The 21,612-nt window shown below is 36.9% G+C and overlaps 1 protein-coding gene across 1 annotated transcript in view; it reads right to left on the bottom strand.

Annotated features, from left to right (window-relative positions):
* The window catches only part of ITPR2 (inositol 1,4,5-trisphosphate receptor type 2), a 510,130-nt gene that overhangs the window by 486,519 nt on the left and 1,999 nt on the right, over window positions 1-21,612 (bottom strand). The gene's annotated exons all lie outside the window — the stretch shown is intronic.

Raw genomic sequence — 21,612 nt, 5'->3', positions numbered from 1 at the left:
CTAAGACATGTTACCTTTTATCTTTTATGACTTTCTAAGTACTTTTCCCATTCTGGCACATTTGATTCAATGGCTCTTAACAGACTCAAGTCCCAGTCTTACCAAAATTATAAATCTCATTGCAACATGAAACAAATTCCTGTTAGTGGAAGGGGCCTCAGGTAGACCTTCTTGTCCAATCCCCTCATTTTATAGATGTGGAAACTGAGACCAAGATCAAGTAAAGCACCTAGAGTCTTAGGGCGTAGTAAGCATTGGAGTCAGGATTTGAACCCAAATCCTCTTATGCCAGTGCCACGCTTCATTCTCAAATACCACACAGATTTCAACAATAATCCAACACTTCAGCAGACATTGTACAGAGCACCAGGTTAACCTCTGAGTGATATATCACTCAGATTAAATATCACAGGCCATGTGATATTTACTTCATGGAGCCTGAAGTAAGATGTAGGGGACAGAGGTGAATTGGGGGTGGGAGGAGGAAAGCTGAGGTATGACATATACAAATGACCATGCAGGTACCCCAGTCTATATGCTATCTGCTTCAGAGGCTTTCCAATCAACTCTGCTCCATCCCGGGATCCAGGCTATCAGTTTCTAGCCTGTCCACCTGAAGGCACTCCCAGGACCTCTCCTTCAATCCTAGATCCAGGATACCCAGCTCCTGTCCAGGACATATCATACACACATCCCTCTGATCTGGCTTGTTCTAAGGTGACTTCCTGAGCCTCGCAGGGCTCAACATCACCACCTACCACAAGGAGGGTCTGTTTTGAACAGGTTAAGAACCCTCTTCCCTCAGTGAATCTCTCTTCAGCTACGGATACTCTGCCTGGATTCATTCTTCAGCGGTAAACATACTCCTACCCCGTCCTCTATCCCCTAACTGCTTACTCCCTTACCCCCACCACTCAACCCTACTCCTAAATGTCCTTCTCCAAATCCACATGCCCCTTCCACTGTCGTCTCTGAAATTACTACTCCATATTTAACACCTACTTCTATATTAAATTTTTTCCTTCCTCACTCTCTCCACCTTTTGGCTCTCGATGGGACCTGGCTCTCTCCTCATGACGCACGCAGCATCAAAAAGCCAGTTTGTCTAGTATTGGTGGAACTCACTCTTACATTCTCTCCCTGCCTTGAAACACACTCACTAGTTGTGATGGGGGGATCCGAATATTCTTTGCTTCCCCCAGTGCTACTACCACACTTTCCCTCTACCACCATCACCTCCTTTGAGGCTCATTCAATCCAAATTTAGCACCCCATCAAGGTTCTGGTAGTTGTTATCTACCAATGCCCAAGACACTTTGCCTCCTTCTTCACGAAGGTTAGTACTTCTCTCTCTATTTCAATTCCTGCCTTCATACTAAGGGACTTCAACATAAATCTGACTATTCCTTCAAACACCCTAACTTCCCAATTCTTAAATCTACTCAATTTCCTCCACTCCTTATCAGCTATAAACAAAAATCTCATATCCTTGATCTTGCCAATCTTGATGGAGCTAGGTGGTATGCTGGATGGAGTATTGGGCCTGGACTCAGGAAGGTGGTTTCAAATCTGGCCTCAGATGCTTACTAGCTCTGTGACCCTGGGCAAGTTACTTAAACACTTTTTGCCTCAGTTTTCTCAACTATAAACTGGGTATCACAATAGCACCTACCGCTCAGGGTTCTTGTGAGGATCAAATGAGAAAATATTTGTGAAAGTAGTTAACACAGTGCCTAGTACAAAGAGGTACTATGTAAATGCTTCCTCCCTTCCCAGTCACTACTGTTCCATTGCCATGTTCATGAATTCCAAAATTCTTTATCTTCTATCATTCCATCATTCCCTTTGCCTTACAATCTCCCAATGTGTTACTCATTTTCACTATGACCTTTGATCTTTCCACTCCTCAAGTCTTTCCCAGGCAATCACCCTTGCACTGGCTACCCTCTCTTCCCTTCCCCATCTTGAGTCCTTGGCAAACCAGTTTAATTTTTCATTATCCTTTACAACTAAGTCCCTTACTCCCTTATACCACTGATCATCCCTCCACAAGTCCACCATGGTTACTCCTACCACTAAGGCTTTCATTCCTCTTCACCTGATGTTGAACAGAGGTGGAGAAAATAAAGACATTGTATTGAATGAGTCTGCTACAATTTTTTTAACACTCTTAATGGGCCTACACTTCAGCAATGAAATGTTTTTATACCTCCTTAATCAATTTGCTATCCCACTCACCACAACAGCTCTTCCAAACCTTTTCATCTCTTCTCAAGCCTTCCATGGTAAACCCCTTCCTCCCACTCTTTTCACCAAATCCCTTCTTACTTCACCATTCAGGTTATCTTCCCCCACTATCTTCTCCTTCATCTCTGCTTCACACACAGAGTCAGTCCTTCCATTTGCGCAGTTGATCCCATTCCACCCTGTCTTGTCCAGCATATATCTCTCTCCTTAACCCTGCTCATTCATTAATTTCCATTGTCTCTTCACTGATGCTTACAAACAGGCCCATGTCTTCTCCATCCTCAAAAAAAAGAAATCCTAGTTTGATGTGACCATCCCCACTAGCTATTGTCCTAACTCCATGCCCTCTCATGGCTAAACTCCTTGAGAAAGGAATTTTAGGAGGTACCTAAAATTGGTGCCTCCACTTCCTCCCCTCTCACTCACTTCCAAATCCTGTTCAGTCTTCCTTTCACTCTCATAAGTCTACTGAAACCATTCTCTCTGAAGTTACTAATGATCTCTTAATTGTAAAATCTAATGGCTGTTTCTCAAATCTTCATTCTTCTTGACCTTTCTGCAACCTCTGAACTTGTCAATCACTTTCTTATCCTGGATACCCTCTTCTCTCTAGGTTTTTGTGACACTGCTCTCCCATTCCCTACTCCTTCTCAGTCTTTTTTGCTTAATCTTTTGCCATGTCACATCCACTAATCATGGGTGTCATCTAAGAATCTTTCTTGAGCCTTCTCTCTTTAAGGGTTTTTAATCCAGGTTCCATAGAACCTTCAAGTCCATTGATAAATTTCAAGGGATCTGTGAATTTAGGTTCTTTTTTTAAAAAAGTAATAACTATTTCAATACAATTGGTTTCTTTTATAATCATATGCTTTAGTTTTTGTATTTAAAAACATTACATTGATTCATAGGCTTCACCAGACCGCCAAAGGGATCCATACAAAAAAAGTTAGGAACCCTTGCTATATACTGTCTTATTTAGTAATCTCATTAGTTCATCCATGAATTCAATTATTATTTTGTGCACATGATTCCTAGATCTATAGATCCAGCTCTCTTCATGTCACCATCACCACTATTTTGAACAGGATATCTTCAAGACATTTGAAACCCAACATGTCCAAAACAATTCATTATCTTTCCCCAAAAAAACCCTCCCTTCTTCCACACTTCCCTATTACTGTCAAGAGCACCATCATCCTCCTGGTTACCCATTTTTTACAACCTCTGTGTCATCCTTGACCCCTCAGTTTCACTGACTCCACAGTGCCGAACTGTTGCCAAGTCTTGTTGTTTCTACCTTCACAACATCTTTCCTACATATCCCCTTCTTTCCACTTCCAAAGCTGCCACTATGACACAAGTCCCTCATCACCTAATACCTGGACTATAGCAATGATCCTCCACTTGGTCTTCCTGCCATAAGTCTCTCCCCACTCCAGTCCATTCTCCAATCAACTGACAAAGTGATTTTCCTAAAGCACAGGTCTCATTATGTCACTCCCCCTACTCAATAAGCTCCGGTGGCTGTTATCTCCAGGATCAAATATTAAATCCTCTCTGGCTTTTAGGGTCCTTTTCAATCTTCTCAGACTTTAATTTCTTTCCACCATTATAAAATCTAGCAACACTTCTTCTTAGACTTTAATCTCTTTCCACAGCTAGATTTTATCTAGCAATACTGATTTTCTTGTTGTCCTGTCACAAGACATTCTATCTCCTGAATTTATGCCTTTTCATTGACTATCTTCCATGACTTAAATGCAATAGAAACTTGGTACCAGTAACCTGGTTTACATATGCTTCGCTGGAAAAGGAAAAAAGTTTTGCAAAATTTGTCTTGCAGGATGAACAAAAATTTGCAGTATAAACATCAAGATTTTGTTGAAAAACATCACCCAAATAAGGCTGTAGCAATGAGAGCCACGAATATTTTTAACGATAATGCAATGTCACATTTCTGTGACATTCTGAGAAAACATCAAAAGCAAGTGTCGTTAGATAGAGTCCTAGTCAAAACGTAAAGAAAAAATCAGTGAGTCAAAACATGAAAGTGATTCTAAAAAATGAAAAATAAATGAAGGCAGGAGTGTTATTCTTACTTTTAGTAAGTAAGTAATTAAGACTAAGCATAAGAGAGGACATTCCTTAAGTCCAAATCCCTGATGTTCTTGTAGAAGGAGATTCTCCTTCTAAGCAACAACCCTTCCTCCTCCTCTTCCCTCTTGTATCCCCCACACCAGCCACGACTCTTTTCAAAGGTAAAATGCACGTTAATTTATTTTATTTTGGGTTTACATTGTGTACTAATCATTGCTATTGTATTTCAGGTGTATTGTGGACAAAAAACCTACTTAAAATTGTAAATAATTATTTTATATGAATATTTTGGGGGATGAGGCACCGATCATCCGACCTTATATTATTTCCTATGGGAAAATGCACTTTGCAACATGAACAAATCACCTGACGAACAGAATCTCAGAATGAATTAAATTGGTAAACTTACTTTTTTTTCCTCACCTCTAGTCTTCTCTGATTTCCTTCAAGAGACAGTATCAACCCGCCCTTCCTGAGGGCTTTCCACTTCCCCACTCCCCGCCCCTCCCCAATCCATTACCAAACTGGTCAACTGGTAATGCTTTCCATTTACACTCTTTGTATCTATCTATAATTTCTTGTATGTTGTTTCTTCCAACAGAATTGAGTTCCTTGATGCTGAGTGAAGTGAGCAGAATCAGGAGATTATACACAGTAAGAGCCACATCGTGTAATGACTAACTTTCATAAACTTAGCTCTTCTCAGCAATGCAAGGATCTAAGATAACTCCAAAAGACTCATAATGAAAAATGCTATCCACATCCTGAGAATTACGGAATCTGAATGCAGATTAAAACATAATATTTGTTCTCTTTTTTTGTTTTGTTTTGTTTCTTCTTTCTCCCAGTTCCTTGTATTGGTTCTAATTCTTCTTTACAACATGACTAATGTGAAAATATGTTCTATATGAATGTATATGTAGAGCCTTTCAAATAAGACAGATTGCATACTGTCATGGGGAAGAGGAAAGGGGAGAAAATTTAGAACTCAAAATCTTATGGACGTGAATGTCAAAAGCTAAAAATTAATTAATGATTTTTTTAAAAAAGAATATGAGTTCCTTTCAGATCAGGGAATATGATTTTACCTTTCTCTGCATCCTGATCACCTGGCTCAAAAGTGTTTAATAAATGCTTTTTGACTAACTAACTAGCTAAGTGGGGCCCAAGCAAGTTAAGGTCATTACTAACTGGGCTCCAGAGCTCCATGGTATAGTTAATATTTGGGTTATACTTTAAAAGATGTATAAGTATTTGATAAGTATTGGATTATCAAAGACTGGGTAGGAGAAGAAGGAAAAGACATCTATATCTAGTGAGTGCCGCAAAGATAAAGGAGCATGAAAATTAGGGCATTGTCCAAGAGCAATCCAGTCTCATTAGAGCATAAAATACATGGAAAGGAATAGTATAGGGTAGAGGTGGAGAACCTGGGACTCCAAGGCCACATGTAGTCCTCCTGGTCCTCAAGTTTGGCCCTTTGACTGAATCCAAATTGGATTAAGGTCACATGTGACCTTGAGACCACAGGTTCCTCACGCCTGGTGACTATTGTAGGGCTATTGTAGTACTAGATTATGCATAGTCTCCAATGCCAATCAAATGAGTTTAATTTTTTCATAAGAACTCAAATAAAAAGACAATGGGACCTCCTGAAAGGTTTTCAGCAGATGGATGACCTAAGCATATGGATGATGTGTGGCATAAATGTGACAAATTATATAGGATGAGGGGTAATAGACACAGTAAAATAGGTGACTGGGGCTTGAAATAACAAAGACTTTTTGCTAGGGTGTTAGAAAGGGGAACGGAAAGGAAGGGACAGATGAAAGAGAGATTACAGAGGTAGACTAGGTAGAACTTGGTGATTGGCTGAACAGTGATGTGAGAGAGAGAGAAAAATCAAGGATAACAATGTTCCAGTCATCCAGGTTTACAAGTCTAAAGTCATCTTGAGCTCTTCTGTCTCTCCTACACCTCGAACTTCCAATCAGCTGCCAAACATGGCCAATTCTAACTCCACATTTTACATTTGTCCCCTTTTCTCTGCTAACACAAAGACCATTCTAGTTATCACCTCTTGTCTGGACTATTACAATAGCTTCCTAATTACTCTCCCTCTTTCAAATCTATATCCTTTCCAATTATCTTCCACACAGATGCTGAAGTGAAATTACTACTAATGCAAGATTCTGATCAAGTCATTCTCCTCCTCAAAAAGTTCCAATGACTCCCTTTTGCCATGGAGAGTGAAACTTTTTCATTTCACATTTAAAGACCCTAAGCCTACATTTCCAGGTTTATTACACATTAGACTTCACCTCCCTCCCTCACTACTCTATGTTCTAGCCCCAAAGTGTCAAACACTCTACGCAACGCTCCTGAGTGCGGCACAAACCAGATTAAAATGCCTGAGAACTATTTAACACAATAAATAAAAATATAATAGAACATAGATAAAGTACACGATATTCCATCTGAATTTGCCTTGCTTTTGGAAAGGCTTTCCCCCCATAACTTGAAAGTATTTTCTCCTCACTCCAACCTCTTGGGATCCCTAGTTTCCTTGGAGGTTCAGCCTAACTGTCCTCTCCTATAGGATGTCTTTCCTGATCCCCCTAGCTTTTAGGGACTTTCCCAATTATTTGTATTTCCTTTGTATTTTATATTTACTTACATGTGTACACATTCCCCATCCTACCTCCCCACTAGATTATAAGGTCCTCAGGGACTGAGAACTGTTTTATTTTAATCTTTATATTTTCAGTGCCTAGAACAGTGCCTGGAATATAATAGCTATTTCATCAGTACTTGATTGACTGACTAGACTGGTTAGTTAGGTGGTGACACTGACAGAAATAGTGAGGTCACAAGAAAAAGCTGTTTCAGAGAAAGGTAATAATAAGCTCAGGCAGATATCTAAACATAATTATTTTATGTTATGTCTAAATAACAAGCGAAATAAATCCTATAGTCTTTCTCTTCTTTCAAGATGCTATGAAAACTTCCCTGATTCTTCCAAAGGCCTGTGCCCTATGTTTAACTACTTTGTATGTGAATGTATTTTATTAACTTTATACTCATGACATATAGCATTATATTACTTGTAATCTCTCTCATTAGAATATAAGCTCCTTGAGAGGAGGGATTGTTTCATACTTTGTAATCGTATCCCCTGAACCTGGCACATAGTAAATGGTTGTTGTTATGCAGTTGTGTCTGACTTTTCGTGACTCCATTTGAGATCTTCTTGGCAAAGATACTGAATGGTTTAAACATTTCCTTCTCCAGGTAATTTTACAGATGAGAAAACTGAGGCCAATAAGATGAAGTGACTTGTCCAGGGTCACACAGCTAGAAAGTGCCTGATGCCAGACTGGAACTCTGGTCTTCCTGACTCTAGGTCTGCTACTCTATCTACAACACCACCTAGTTACTGAGTAAATGCTTAATAAATGTTTGTTGATGAATTGATATCAATATCCTTCTTCCTGGATCTCATTTTCTGGCTTCCAAAGCTCTCCAAATACTATAATATCCAGACTGAGGGATGACAAGATAGTTGTTTTCCAGTATTTAGTATCATAAAATATATTTGGAGCTGGAAGGGGAAAGGAAAAGGGAATAAGAATTTTTATCACACCTACTATGTGCTAGGCATTGTGCTAAGGACTTCTTACAAATATGAACTCATTTGAACCACACACAAAACCTTGAGAAATAAATGCTATTACAATCCCCATTTTACAGTTGAAGAAACTAAGGCAAACTGAAGTGAAGTGTCTTTCCCAGGGTTAAATAACTAATATCTGACACTGGATTTGAATTCAGGTCTTCCTGAGACCTATGCTCTATCCAACTCACCACCAGCTGCCTAAATTAAACTAGATCATCTTGAAAGTCAATATCCTCTAATCCAACCATCTCATTTTACAGATAAGAAACAGAGGTCTGCAAAGGTTAAGTGACCACTCAAGGACACACATATAGTAAATATTTGGATTAGAATTTAAATCCTCTAACTCAAAAGACAGTAAGAACTCTTTCAGCTACAACACCTAAGACATGTCATGTCAAGGAGGGATTAAGCTTGTTCCACTTGGCCCCAGAGGGGAGAGCTAGGAGTGAAGGGCAAAAACACCAGGGAAGCAAATTTCCTTGATGGAAAGGAAAGCTTCCCTGCAATTAAAACCACCGAAAGTGGGATGGGCTGGCCCCAGAGGCCATGGGCTCACAAGAGGAGTCTAAAGCAAAGCTAGGTATGCACTGGTTAGGAAATATTACAGTGGATTCTTGCTCATATACTGGTTGGACTACATGGTCTCTGGGAATGCTGGTTGTGAGATGAGGAACCTTCTCCCCACACCCTCTCTGCCTGAACTCAGGTGGAGAATTGTTTTGGTTTTTTGTTGGTTTTTTTGTGCTCTGGCTACGTAATCACCTGTCAGCTAATAGCCCCAGGTGGTTTTCTGAACCCTAAATCACTGGAGTTGTAACAGCTCCAGGACTGGTTCTAAGTCACACACACACAGTCTCTCTGTCTCTGTTATTGTGTGTGTCTGTCTCCCTTCCTCCCCCCCCCCCCACCCCGCACCCCCATTAAGCGGAGTCAGGAAGACCTCAGCTGAAATCCTACCTCCGGCGCTTACTAGCTATGCAATCCAAACCAAGTCTCAACTTCAGTTTACTTTCTAGTTTTGGTGATGTAGGGATAATCATGGTACTTATCTCAAAGGATTGTGGTGAGCATTTGAGTTAATATAACTAAAGTGCTTTGCAAACCTTAAGTGACATACAAATGCTAGGTATAATAATAATTACTCTTCTTCCAACACTGACTTCTGACAATGAAAGGAGCCTATTCGACAGAAGCTTCCTAATATCTCAGCTGTCTTGGTAACTTCTGTTACTGATAATCATTGACTCAACATAATCTGAAGGCATTAAATATCAGAGCTTGTGATGGCGGAGCAAAGAGGCCTTGGGTCAAGGGGTAAGGTAATGTGATAAGCACCCTAAATCATAATAAAGGAGCAGCTAGGTGGCACAGTGGATAGAGAGCTCAGTCTAGACTCATCTTCCTGAGTTCAAATCCGGTCTCAGACACTTACTAGCTGTGTGACTCTGAGCAAGTCCCTTAAACCCTGGTGGTCTCAGTTTCCTCATCTACAAAATGAGATGGAAAAGGAAATGGCAAATCACTTCAGTATCTTTGCCAAGAAAACCCCAAATGGGGTCATGAAGAGTCAGACACAACTAAAACAACTCAACAAGAAAATCATAATGATAACTAAATTTTATATAGCGCTTTCAAATTTTCAAAGGGCGTTATAGAAATTATCTCATTATATTAATCCTTTTAGATTGATACTGCAGCTATTATCCTCATCTTAAAAGCTAAGGATGCTAAGGATCAGAAAAGTTAATCAGAGAAGTCACAGAGCTAATAAGTACTGGGCATAGAATCAGAATCCAGAGCTTCCTAATTCCAAGTCTAGAATTCCCCCCACCAGAGTCTGCTACTACAACACAATGCTAGGAAGAAGGAAATGAGAGAGGAAGAAAGGGAGGAAGGAAGGCAATTCAACTGTAGGATGAAATCTTTCCAAAAGTAAAATCTATTCATCGATTAATTTATTTAGCATTTGTACAGTGCTTTAATCTGAAAGTATTTAAGGTAGCTTCCTATTTTTCAATGTACGAATTTTCCAAGAATAGTCCTCTGGGTCATTCAAAACTCAGTTGGACAAAAAGCTAGAAAAGGAAACACCACATTAAGACCCTGGGGGAAATAGGAGGAAATAATATTTCTCAGTTTGTTACAACGATAATTCAGAAATCCTGGGCAACACCTGTTAAAGAATAACTGCAAAGGAAAGTTATATGTAAATTTTTACAAGCAGGGCATTCAAAATTGGGTAACTGAAATTCAGCAGACACAAGCAGAACTACTGCCAACCCTAAAGATGGATGAAAGAGAACAAAGAGTCAGACTGAAAAACTGGGTTACATTACTTAGGAGGAAAATTTTCCCAAACTGATACCAGTCAATAAACTGGAACAGGGCAGTTTTCTTATTAAAGTCCTAACATCACTGTAACTGTACAATTTCCTAATAATCTAATAGTTTCACACTTATTTACATAATTATGTTGTATTTTATCATAATCAAACAAATAATATACATACACACAAAGGAGTCCACAGCCTTGAAACAAAGCCATTTTTCATGCACTATGACTATAAGCTTAATATGAAAGAGCAGGCAATTTATCAAGAGTAGTCAAATGCATGGAGAACAGGAATAGGGCTAGTGTTCTTTTATTTATTTATTCAGTTTCAGCCTCTTTCATTGGCTTTCCTTTGAAACTGCACCAATTCACTTAAACCTTACTGTAATAAGTCATAATTACTTTCATTCACTTTAAACTATTTAGAAACATAATCATAGGTCGCAGGACCAACAACCTAGTGAACACTGTGCCCAATTCCCACCAATCTCAAACACCTCTAAAAAAGTGTAATTATACACTAGATATAAAGCAATTATAATTGAATCCACAGAAGAAAAAAGGGAGACAAGGTAAAATCCTTGGAACTAATATAGGAAAACATTAATACTTGAAGCACTCACTCAGTGTACCTCCTTCTACCAGCCTCCATTCTTCCACAGCAGGGATAGACAAACTAACCTTGGATCCATATTTGTAATTTCCTACTACCAGAAGGGCTTTGGGCAGCTAGATGGTTCAGTGGATAGAGGACTGGGCTTGGAGTCAAGAAGACTTGAATTCAAATGTGACCTCAGATGCTTACTAGCTGTGTGACCCTGAGCAAGTCATTTAATTCAGTTTCTTCATTTGTAAAATGAGCTGGAGATGGACATGGCAAACCACTCCCAGTATTTTTGCCAAGAAAATCCCAAGCAGGATCACAAGGAGTCAGAATAAGTACAATTAGCAAGGAGAGAATAATGAAATAAATTACTTTAGGAAGGAAGGAAGGGAGAGAATCAAGAGGAATCATCAGGAGTTTTGTTTTTTTTTTTTTAATTCACAAAAGGATAAAGCAGAATTTAAAGGAGTAGAAGGGATAGTGGAGTTCAGCAAAACTTTAGTGTACATGGATCCCCATGATTCCCTTATAGGTGAATCAAGGTGTCTTTTGGGGGGGAAATCGCAGAGTGGAAGGGGGCTTAAATGGAGAGAGAAGTGGAGGAGGGAAGGAACTAGGTGATATACATTTAATAAGACCATTGATGGGGGGGGCAGGGGGGAAAGAAGAGAAAATCTAAGATATATGGAAGTGATTGTAGAAAACTGAAAACAAATAAATTAATTCTTAAAAAAAGGAAAGAAAACGAGAATTAAAGAGAAAAAAATAAGACCATTGATGAAAAGGGAATGAATGATGTCTGCTCCTATCTCTCAGAAAGAAGAGATGCTACATGAGAATGGAAGAAATGGCAGAAGGGAAGGATTGAAACTGGGGAAATGAAAGGAGTTTCTCAACCCAATAGGAGAGAGAGTTGAACTGAATGAAAAACACTTTCTGGGGAAGAGGAGATAGATGCCTGTGATGGGAGATGGGAGTCTCATGATGGGTTTAATTTAGGGAGAGTTGGTACATTGGGAGATCACCTTCTCTAAGAAAGTATTGTGCCTCCAAAGACAACATCCTGCTGAAGAAGGCATACAGGAACTCCTAGGGGAAGATACCTCCTTGAAAGATGGAGGGGGGAGAAAGAGTATGTACCCCGAGATGAAACGTCATAATCAAAGAGAAGGAAATTATCATGGATAGATCAGGGGATAGAATTAGACTTCACCATTAAGGACAAAAGCTAATTTCTACCATGAGGCCCTGGTCCTATCTATATTTACTTCCCTCATAAATTGATACTTCTAGGAGTAAGACACTCACCAGAAAAAAAGAAAGCAAGATCTATAAAATCAAAAATATTGACATTGGTTAGAAGATAGCACTCACATTTAATACCTCAAAATCTTTAAATCCCTGAGAAATACAAAGAGATTAAAGAAAGAATAAATAAGGATACTTAATAAGTGAATGAAATTACAGGATAAACAGGAAGGGAAGAGATTTGATGAAAAGAAAAAAGCGAAGAAGTTCTTAGGAAAAGACAGAAAAACTAACCCAAAAAGTGGAAAAGAAAAATAGGAGGGTTTTTTTAAGTAAACATTTAATCAATGGGAGAAAGAGAGGAAGAAAGAGATAACTAAATAAAAGGGGAAAAGAAATCAGTGGTTTAAGGAAAATCTGAAAACTAGGGAAAGGGTTGACAAATGGAGAGGGGAGGAGGGGAGAAAGGAGAGAACGGGAAGGGGAAGAAGTGAGCCTGTGGGAATAGGACTGCATCACATAGTCTTGCCAAAACTAATCACAGGGACAAAGTATTAAAGAAAAAAAAGTATAAAAATATTTTAACTGAGACACAAATGTGGTAATAAATAAACACACAAACAAATAGATAGATAGATGAATGAATAAATAAATAAATACATCTATCCTACACAAATTCTTCTCCAAAACTGAGAAGCTACTCTATTAAACTCTTTTTATAAGACAAATATTGTTTTAATACCTAAACCATGGAAGGGTAAAGCAAAGAAAGAGAATTTGTACAAATTTCTATCTGTATCATTAATGAATATTGATTCTAAAATTTTAAATGAAATTCTGGCAGGAAGATTATAGCAATTTATCCAAAAAAAAAAAATCTGTGTTTTGTAACAAGAATGCAAGGATGGTTCAACATTTTTAAAAAATTAACATAATTGAACATATCAAAAACCAAAAACATCCAGAACTACATGATTATATAAATAACTGCAGAAAAAAAGCCTTTGAAAAAATATAATTACTTATACTAAGCATAGACATATAGGAATCTTTATATATATATATATATATATATATATGATAAAATGTATCTATCAAAAACCAAAAACTAGTACTGAATATAATGAGGAAATAGGCCCCTTCTAGTAAATAAAAGTAAAAACAAGGATGGCCCCTTTCCCTGCTTTTATTTGACATAGTCCTAGAAATGCTTACAAAAGCAGCTAAACGGGAGAAAGAAAAGCAAAGAGGAGACACAATTATTCCTGATGGTTGATGGCATGATGGCTCTTAGAAAATTCTAGGAAATCAGTAAAGAAACTGATGCAGGCAACTAATAGCTTCAGTAAAGTTGCAATCTACAAAATAAACTGACTTTAAAAATCAATAGCATTTCTGTATAATAATGATGAAATTCAAAAGACCATAACAGAAAGATAAATCCCACTCCAAATAAATATAAAATGCATAAAATATCTTGGGGTCACTCTGCCACAGCAGACTCATAACCATTCTATGATTATAAAATGCACCTTAAAGAAATAGAGAACACTTGAAGTAACTGAAGTGTTCATAGTAGGGCTATGCCAAAATAATGAAAATGACAATATTACTGAAGTTAATTTATAGATTTGGTGCTATACCAATCAAACTATCAAACAGATAATTTGTAGAGCTTGACAAGATGATACTGAAATTTATTTAAAGGACAAATAAGCTAAACTAGAAAAAAGAAATGATGAGAAAAGGTAGGAATGAAAAGGGGATAAATAGCATTTTTGACCCTCAAACTATAGAGCCTACTAAGTGGCTTAAACTAGAAAAACAGAAGAAAATCAGGAATAACTTAACTCAATAACTCAGTATTCAATGAACCAAAAACATAAACAACCTAGGAAAGGACTCCCTGTACCAATAATTTCTTGGAAAATTAGAAGACAATCTAGTAGAAATTGGGTTTAGAACAACATCATATACCATATACTAAATAAATTTTAAAATTAACACGGGAAATAAATATCAAAATCATATCATTAAAAAATTAGAAAATAGGCAAATAAGCTATGGCTAGAGAATGAATTCTTTTTTATAATTTTTATTAATATCTTTTGTTTTTCTACATCATCAAAATTCCTCCAGGTATCTTTCCCTCTCCCTCTACTCAGAGCCATATGATATGGCAAATAATATTTTTAAAGAAAAATAAGAGAAAAAATCAGCAAAACTGCTCAATACATCTAAATAGTCTGAAAATATGCACAATGAACCGTGAAACTACCAGTGTCTTCTCATAGTTATTCTTTAAGGTTATGATCACCCTTTGTAATTTTGCCACAGGTAATGGATTCTTAACCACAAAAAAAAAAGAGATAAAGGTCATTATAGCAGGTAAAATAGATAATTTTGATTACATGAAATTGAAAAGTCTTTGCATGAACAAAATTAATGCAACTAGGTAAAAGGTCAACTGGGAAAAAATCTTTGCATCAAATATTTCTGAGAAGAGTTTGATATTCAAGATAAATAAACTAACAGAAATATGTAAGAACAAAAGAAATTCCCCAATAGATTAGTGGTTAAAGAATATGAATAAACAGATCTCAAAGGAAAAATTCCCAATTATCAATATCCATATTAAAGAATGTTCCAAATCACTAATAATAAAAGAAATGCAAATGAAAACAACCTTGAGGTTTCACCGCATAACTAGCAACTGGGAATAGATGACTAAAGTATAGGAAGAATCAATTTTGGAAAGATTATGGTAAGACAGGCACACATACTTTGTTGGTGGTACTGTGAATTCTCCTAACCATTATGGAAAACAGTGTTTTCAGTTCTTTGAATAATTCCAAACAGCTGTCCAAAATGCAAATGCAAACTAAAATATTTTTACTGGAACATTTTGTAGTATCAAAGAACTAAAAATAAAGTAGATACCCACCAGCTGGAGAGCAGCTAACAAATATTGGTAGGTGAATGCAGTATAATATGACTGCTGTAAGAAAAAAAATGAACATTCCTTGTGAATTCCTCATGAGAAGCATGGAAACACTTGTATGAATTGGCACAAAGTAAAAGCAGAAGTAGGAAAACATAAATACAACAATGTAAATGGGGAAAGCAGCAATAAAATAACAAACTTGATACTAAGAAAGGAAGATTCTTTTGTAGAGATGGTAGACCATGGGTAAGGATAATTTCGTGTAGCATCTTTCAGTATTTTGGTTAATTTTCTTGATTTTTTTATCTTCTTTTCTTTATTCTTTATTTTGAGAGATGGCTCTCTGAGGAGGATAGAGAGAAAAGCAAATATTGGGAAATCTAGGTGACGTTAAAACAAAAGTTATCAATAAAATGTGCTTTTAAAAAGATAAAGAAACTTAAAGCCAGCTTGGTCTTCCATAGTACCTTTTACTAAGGGGTAGCTAAGCGTATAGAAAATTAATGTTGGAAGGAACCTTAGAATCCCTTTAGCACATCTCCTTATTTTGTAGGCAAAGAAGATGAAACAAAGAGAGGTTGAGTAACTTGTCCAAGGTCACACAGTACTAGAAGAGCCACAACAAGCCTGCAGCTACCTTGACTGCCAGGTCAATTCTCTATAATATAACATGACTGAATTCACCTTCCCAATATGCTTATTATGTGGGAAGTCGGGGAGGCAGAGATATTTATCTTCCCCATTCTTCAGAAGCACAAGTTCAAGAACAGAAAATAAATTGTCTGTCTGGTATAGTCCAAAAAATCCATACCAGTTTATTAGATTGTAAGCACTTTGAGGGTATAGATTTTTTTTGGTTCTATTTTGGCAAACTCAGCAACAATGAGCCGTGTTTTGCATGTGTCATGCACTGAATAAACGTTTGTTGGATTCAACTGCACAATTAAATAAAAAGTAATGAAATAGTATGAAAAGTAACAGGACTCCATAGCCTTACTTTTTTTTTTTTAATCAATCAAATGCTGGGAAGGGGGAGGGGGATAATGAATGGCTGAACAAATTGTGGTAGAAGAATGTAATGTAATACCATTGTACTGTAAGAAATGATGAATACTCATTCAGAGAAACTTGAGAAGATTTAATAAACTGATGCAGAGTGAAGAAAGAAGAGAGAACAATTTACTCAAGCCACAATAATGGAAAGGAAAACAGCACTGAAAGACTCCAGAACTCTGATTACTTCAAGAGGCCACAAACAACCTCAGAAGATCCATAGTGAAGCCTGCCTCCCACCTCTTGGCAGAAAGATACTAGCAACAGAAAATGAGGCATTCGTTTTCAGACAGGCAATATATTGATTTATTTTGCCTGACTACATTTATTTGTTGCAACAGGGAAGGAGCGAGTGAGAAGTCAATAGGAAGTGATGATAATTATATATGTACTAATATGACATTGTTTAAGTCAACAGGAAACTCCATTTTGCATGTGCTTTGACTTCCTGGGAATATGAAAAGGTGGCATACAAAAAGGCAAAGAAAACATGTATCCAAAATACATCAGTGTTAGCACTAAAATCAAGTTAGAAAGTGAAAAACATACCAAAGGTTTCCATGATTCTTTTTTTTACTTCTACTATACCCAATAGAAATATTAAGTAAGCAATACCAAAAAGTTATAAATGGCATTTTCTGTGGCTTCTATTGTAAATTTTTAAAATTGCTCTATTATTTCTGAGAACAAATTGTAGAAAGAGGAACAACAAAATCCTAAGCAGGAAGGGCTCAAGATAATAAAATTTCCCTCATCTGTTTCCAGCATGGTCATCCACAAAATTGAGTGATATCTTAAACAATTAAGACTGTGTTGATAAATATTTAACAATTGGTTGTCCAGGAGGAAAATGTGTGTAAGACACATTTTTAAAGTTTAATCTTCATTATTAACATGTCCTTAAGTCTAGACAATCCATAAAACAAAATAATCAATTCCTCATTTATGCCATTTGCAGATTTTCAAGGTGTGAATGCTCACAACGACTATTTAACAATGGCTCTCCCCAGCCCGTTCTGCTAGCTTTCATATAGCTCTTTCAAAAAAAAAAAACAAAAAATTTGTCTGTTCCTGAGTTTCTCTAGAATCAAAAAAAGGTTAATCTTAGCTGTGACCCATTTTGCAGAAAGATGGAAGAATAAAACAATCATGTTTACAAATCAAATCCAATTTTGCTCCAGAAGGGTACTATGATATAAACATATAGATACGCATATTGCTGCATATATTAGGAGTCTATTTATTCGAATAAGTTTTTGAATATTTTTTATTTTATTTCTTGGAACTGAATAATCCATTTTAAAGCTTTTTAATTTCAAAATTTACTAAGAAGTTACATAATGTTAGAGCTATAAGGAAGCTTTCAACTTACTCAACATAATAATAATGATAATAGCAATGAACATTATATAATACATAATCTCATTTGAATCTCAAAACATTATTAAGTATCACAAGTACTATTATGCAGCTTGTATTCGCGAGGCAGGTAGGTGGAGCATTAGGCCTAAAGTCAGAAAATCCAAGTGCAAACACAGTCTGAGGCTCTTACTGGCTTTCTGACCCTGGACATGTCATTTAAAGGGCAGTTAGATGGTACAGTGGATAGAGCACCAGTGTAGGAGTCAGGAGGACCTGAGTTCAAATCTCACCTCAGACACTTGACATTCACTAGCTGCGTAGCCTTGGGCAAGTCACTTAACCCCAACTGCCTTATCATGGGTCATCTCCAGTCATCCTGCTCAATATCTGGTCACTGGATTTAGATGGCTCTGGAGAAGTGAGGCTGGTGACCTGCACAGCCCTCCCTCACTCAAAACAAAGTCAAGTGCAAGTCATGTCATTATTTCTCTGATGGCATGGTCTTCTTTGACAACAAGGATGAACACACATCTCAATTTCCTAAACTATGAAATGAGGATTCTATAGCACCTACCTCCTAATGTTCTTGTAAGGATCACTGTGTTTAATAAGAGTTTGCTTATTAAGTTCAGAAAACTTAAAGCACTTATCCAGTTAATAAGGGTCAGAGGCAAGATTCTAATTCTAGTTTTTTCTGACTCTACTTTTAGAGTTCTCTTTGACTATAAGACTCATACTTTTAAGATGCAGAATCACAGGACACTGAAATTTAAAAGATTAGATAGAAAAATGTGAGCTAGTTACTATAGGATATATTATACTGATGTGAATCTTACTTACTACAACATGCTAAAAAAGAAAAAAAAAAACACTCACAAATCCTAAATTAAGGCAAGGCTGGAGAAAGAAAAGATTAGAAAGAAGCACCTCTAATAACCAAGGAGATGATGAACTGGAGCTTTGCGATAGAATAATCACCAACCCTCCTCTTTCCTAATCCCAAAGTTTCCGCTAAAGATGTTAGTGAAAATTTCTATAACTCTATTAATTTTTCAGCATTTAAAAGAGGAAAAACATTCAGTAAGTCTCCTTTTCCCTTTGGAATATATTCTATTAAAATGGTTACATGGAATGGGTCATTTTAAAAGAGATTCCATTATGCTTCCTGAGTTCATTGTTGTGCATTTTCTGTGAAATTATGCACATATGTAGCAGACTTTGGAAATTAATTTAAATTAATGTTTTTATTAATTTTTAAAATTTTATTAATTTAAATTTTATTAATTTAAAAATAATTAATTACTGTTTTCAATACGGTTTAGAGAATACTAGATTTTTTAAAAGGTATGTTTTATTATTCTTGTTGGTAAACCAGTTTTATTCTGAATTTCTTAACAGTAGAGAACTATTCTAGGATCTAGGTTGACACCATGCCATTCAGTGAAGACCAGAGAATATTAAGAGAACAGCACTGTTATCATTTAGTAAGACTCAAGTAAACCTCTACAGGATTATCTTTTAAGGCAGATTTTACAAATCCTGGAACTCTATTAGTACATACAAATGCTAAGAAAGTTGGCTGAACTATAGAGTGGTCCATCTCAAGGCAAGAACTTCTAATCAATGAAAGTTAAACTCCAGCCATTATAAGCATTTTTAATGACCTTCCTTACCACAGAACCTAACTATATAAAGACACCATCACATTATGCATTGCAAGACTCAGTTCATTAGCAGGAATATAATACATTGCACAAACATACTGTGAGGATAACACAATTTCAAAACACAAAAAGCAAACAATATCAAATATTTGGCAAGTTTTCAAAGAAATCTGTTTTGGAACATCATAGAAACAAGCTGAAGAAAGTCAAACATTCCTAAAATGACTCATCACATAGAAACAGGGACTACAGAGTTGACATGCTTATTTTGCTTATAAACAATAATGGTAAAATATTTTCTTGATAAAGATTTGGTGATTATAAACTTCAATTCAAAAATCTCATTAAACTTACCTACTTCTATGGATTACCACCATCCTTCCTGTCACTCAGTTTTGCAAATTCAAATTCAGCCTGGACTCTTCCCTCTAGCTTACCCTCCATACACAATGAGTTCTGGCTGTATAATATGGGGTTAAGTGACTTACCCAGGGTCACAGCTAGTAAGTGTCTGAGGCTGGCTTTGAACTCAGATCTTCCTGACTCCAGGTTGGTGCTCTATCCACTGTACCACCTAGCTGTCCCTTACAGTGCATTATCTTTCTCATTCATCCCCTTCTCTCCATTCACAACTACCACCCTGGTTCTAACTCTAATCATCTTTTGCCTACACTATTTCAATATCCCTTAATGGGTCTCCCTATTCTATCCCTCTCCCATCTATCCTTCTATGCATTTGTCAAAATAACATTCCAAAAGCAAAGAACTGTCGTTCCCATGCTCAAAAATTTTCACTGGCCTCTAGATTAAAACACAAACTCCTGAGCTTGTAATTTTGAGTACTTTACAATCAAGCTCCAGACTGCCTTTCCATCTTTATTTCATACTTCCTTCCCTTCATGCATCCTGAATTCCAGCCAAATTGACCTCCTCAAAATCCCTGAATTTGGCATTGTATACCTATCTGTGTACCTTTGTAGACTGTTCCTCATGAAAGTCTCACCTACTATTAGAATTTGCAACTTTAAAAAAGAGTTTAACCTAGATGTCACCTCCTACAAAAAGTCTTTCCTGACCCCCCTGATTGCTAGTCCTTTCTCTCATCTAAGTTATCTTGTATTTTCTTATCTGTTTGGATGTTGTATCCCTCAGTAGAATTTAAGCTTCTGAAGTAAATTTGAAAGCTGATTTTCATTTTTTTTTTTGACTTTAGTGCCATGCACCTTGTCTAATAAATGCTCATTCAACTGAATCAAACTATTAACAAGATCCTTTATCAGTCGGTCTTTTCCTTAAACAAAATTTTAGTCTGTTCATTGTCCACAGGAAGAATAACTACAAATCATAAAGGCTCCTTAGCCATTTATGAGATTGAGTGTGTTCGTCCTTCGTTGCCCAAGAAGACCATGCCATCAAAGAAATAATGGCATGACTTGCACTTCACTTTGTTCTGAGTGAGGGAGGGCTGTGCAGGTCACCAGCCTCACTTCTCCTCCAGAGCCATCTGAATCCAGTGACCAGATATTCATCAGGATGACTGGAGATGACCCAGGATGAGGCAATTGGGGTTAAGTGACTTGCCCGAGGTCACAGAGCTAGTGAGTGTCAAGTGTCTGAAGTGAGATTTGAACTCAGGTCCTCCTGACTCCTGCACTAGTGCTCTATCCACTGTACCACCTAGCTGCCCTATTTATGAGACCCATCTAAGGAATGTAGTAGTTATCTCATGATGGAAATCTGAAAGTTTATGGGGAGCGGGAAGGGGCAGCAGGGGAGGAGAGACACTTGGCAAGACTTCTTGAGACCCAGAATTAAAATTTTCTTCACTATTTCTTCTAAAAGTCACTGTATCTCACCAAATGAAAAAATGTGCAAACCATGCATAATTTATTTCCTACAACACTACCATTTAGTAGGGACCAAACATTGCTTGTACAGATACTTGTTATAGGGAGGGAGAGGATAAGCCCGAGGGATTGCAATGGGACCTATGCAAGTACTATGGCAATTAGATTAATCAGATTGTAAATACTAAGGATAGTAGCATTGCATTATACCATGAATTATACATATTCAAAATGTGACCACAAGTATAATAATCGCATACAGTAACATCCTAAAAAGTGGTAACATTGGTTCAACAGCATTAATAGTCCTTATTTTATTATATAAGTGCTTAGAGAAGCATATAGATATTTCCTTTTGTACCACATCAAAGTTTACCCCGTTAATAAATTAAACAGTAAGTTATTCATCAAAACTAAGGAAGCCAGGAAACTCTGCCTGAGAGCTCATTCTAATAGCATTCTATTTTTTTTATTCATAAATCAATGGTGAATCTCAAAAACTTTGAATTTTGTTTAAAACAAAATTCTTATTAAG

Source organism: Notamacropus eugenii, chromosome 3 (assembly GCF_028372415.1).
Source record: "Notamacropus eugenii isolate mMacEug1 chromosome 3, mMacEug1.pri_v2, whole genome shotgun sequence".
NCBI classification, from domain to species: domain Eukaryota; kingdom Metazoa; phylum Chordata; class Mammalia; order Diprotodontia; family Macropodidae; genus Notamacropus; species Notamacropus eugenii.
Note: the sequence above shows the minus strand (reverse complement) of the source record. Positions and strands in the feature narration are given on the sequence as shown.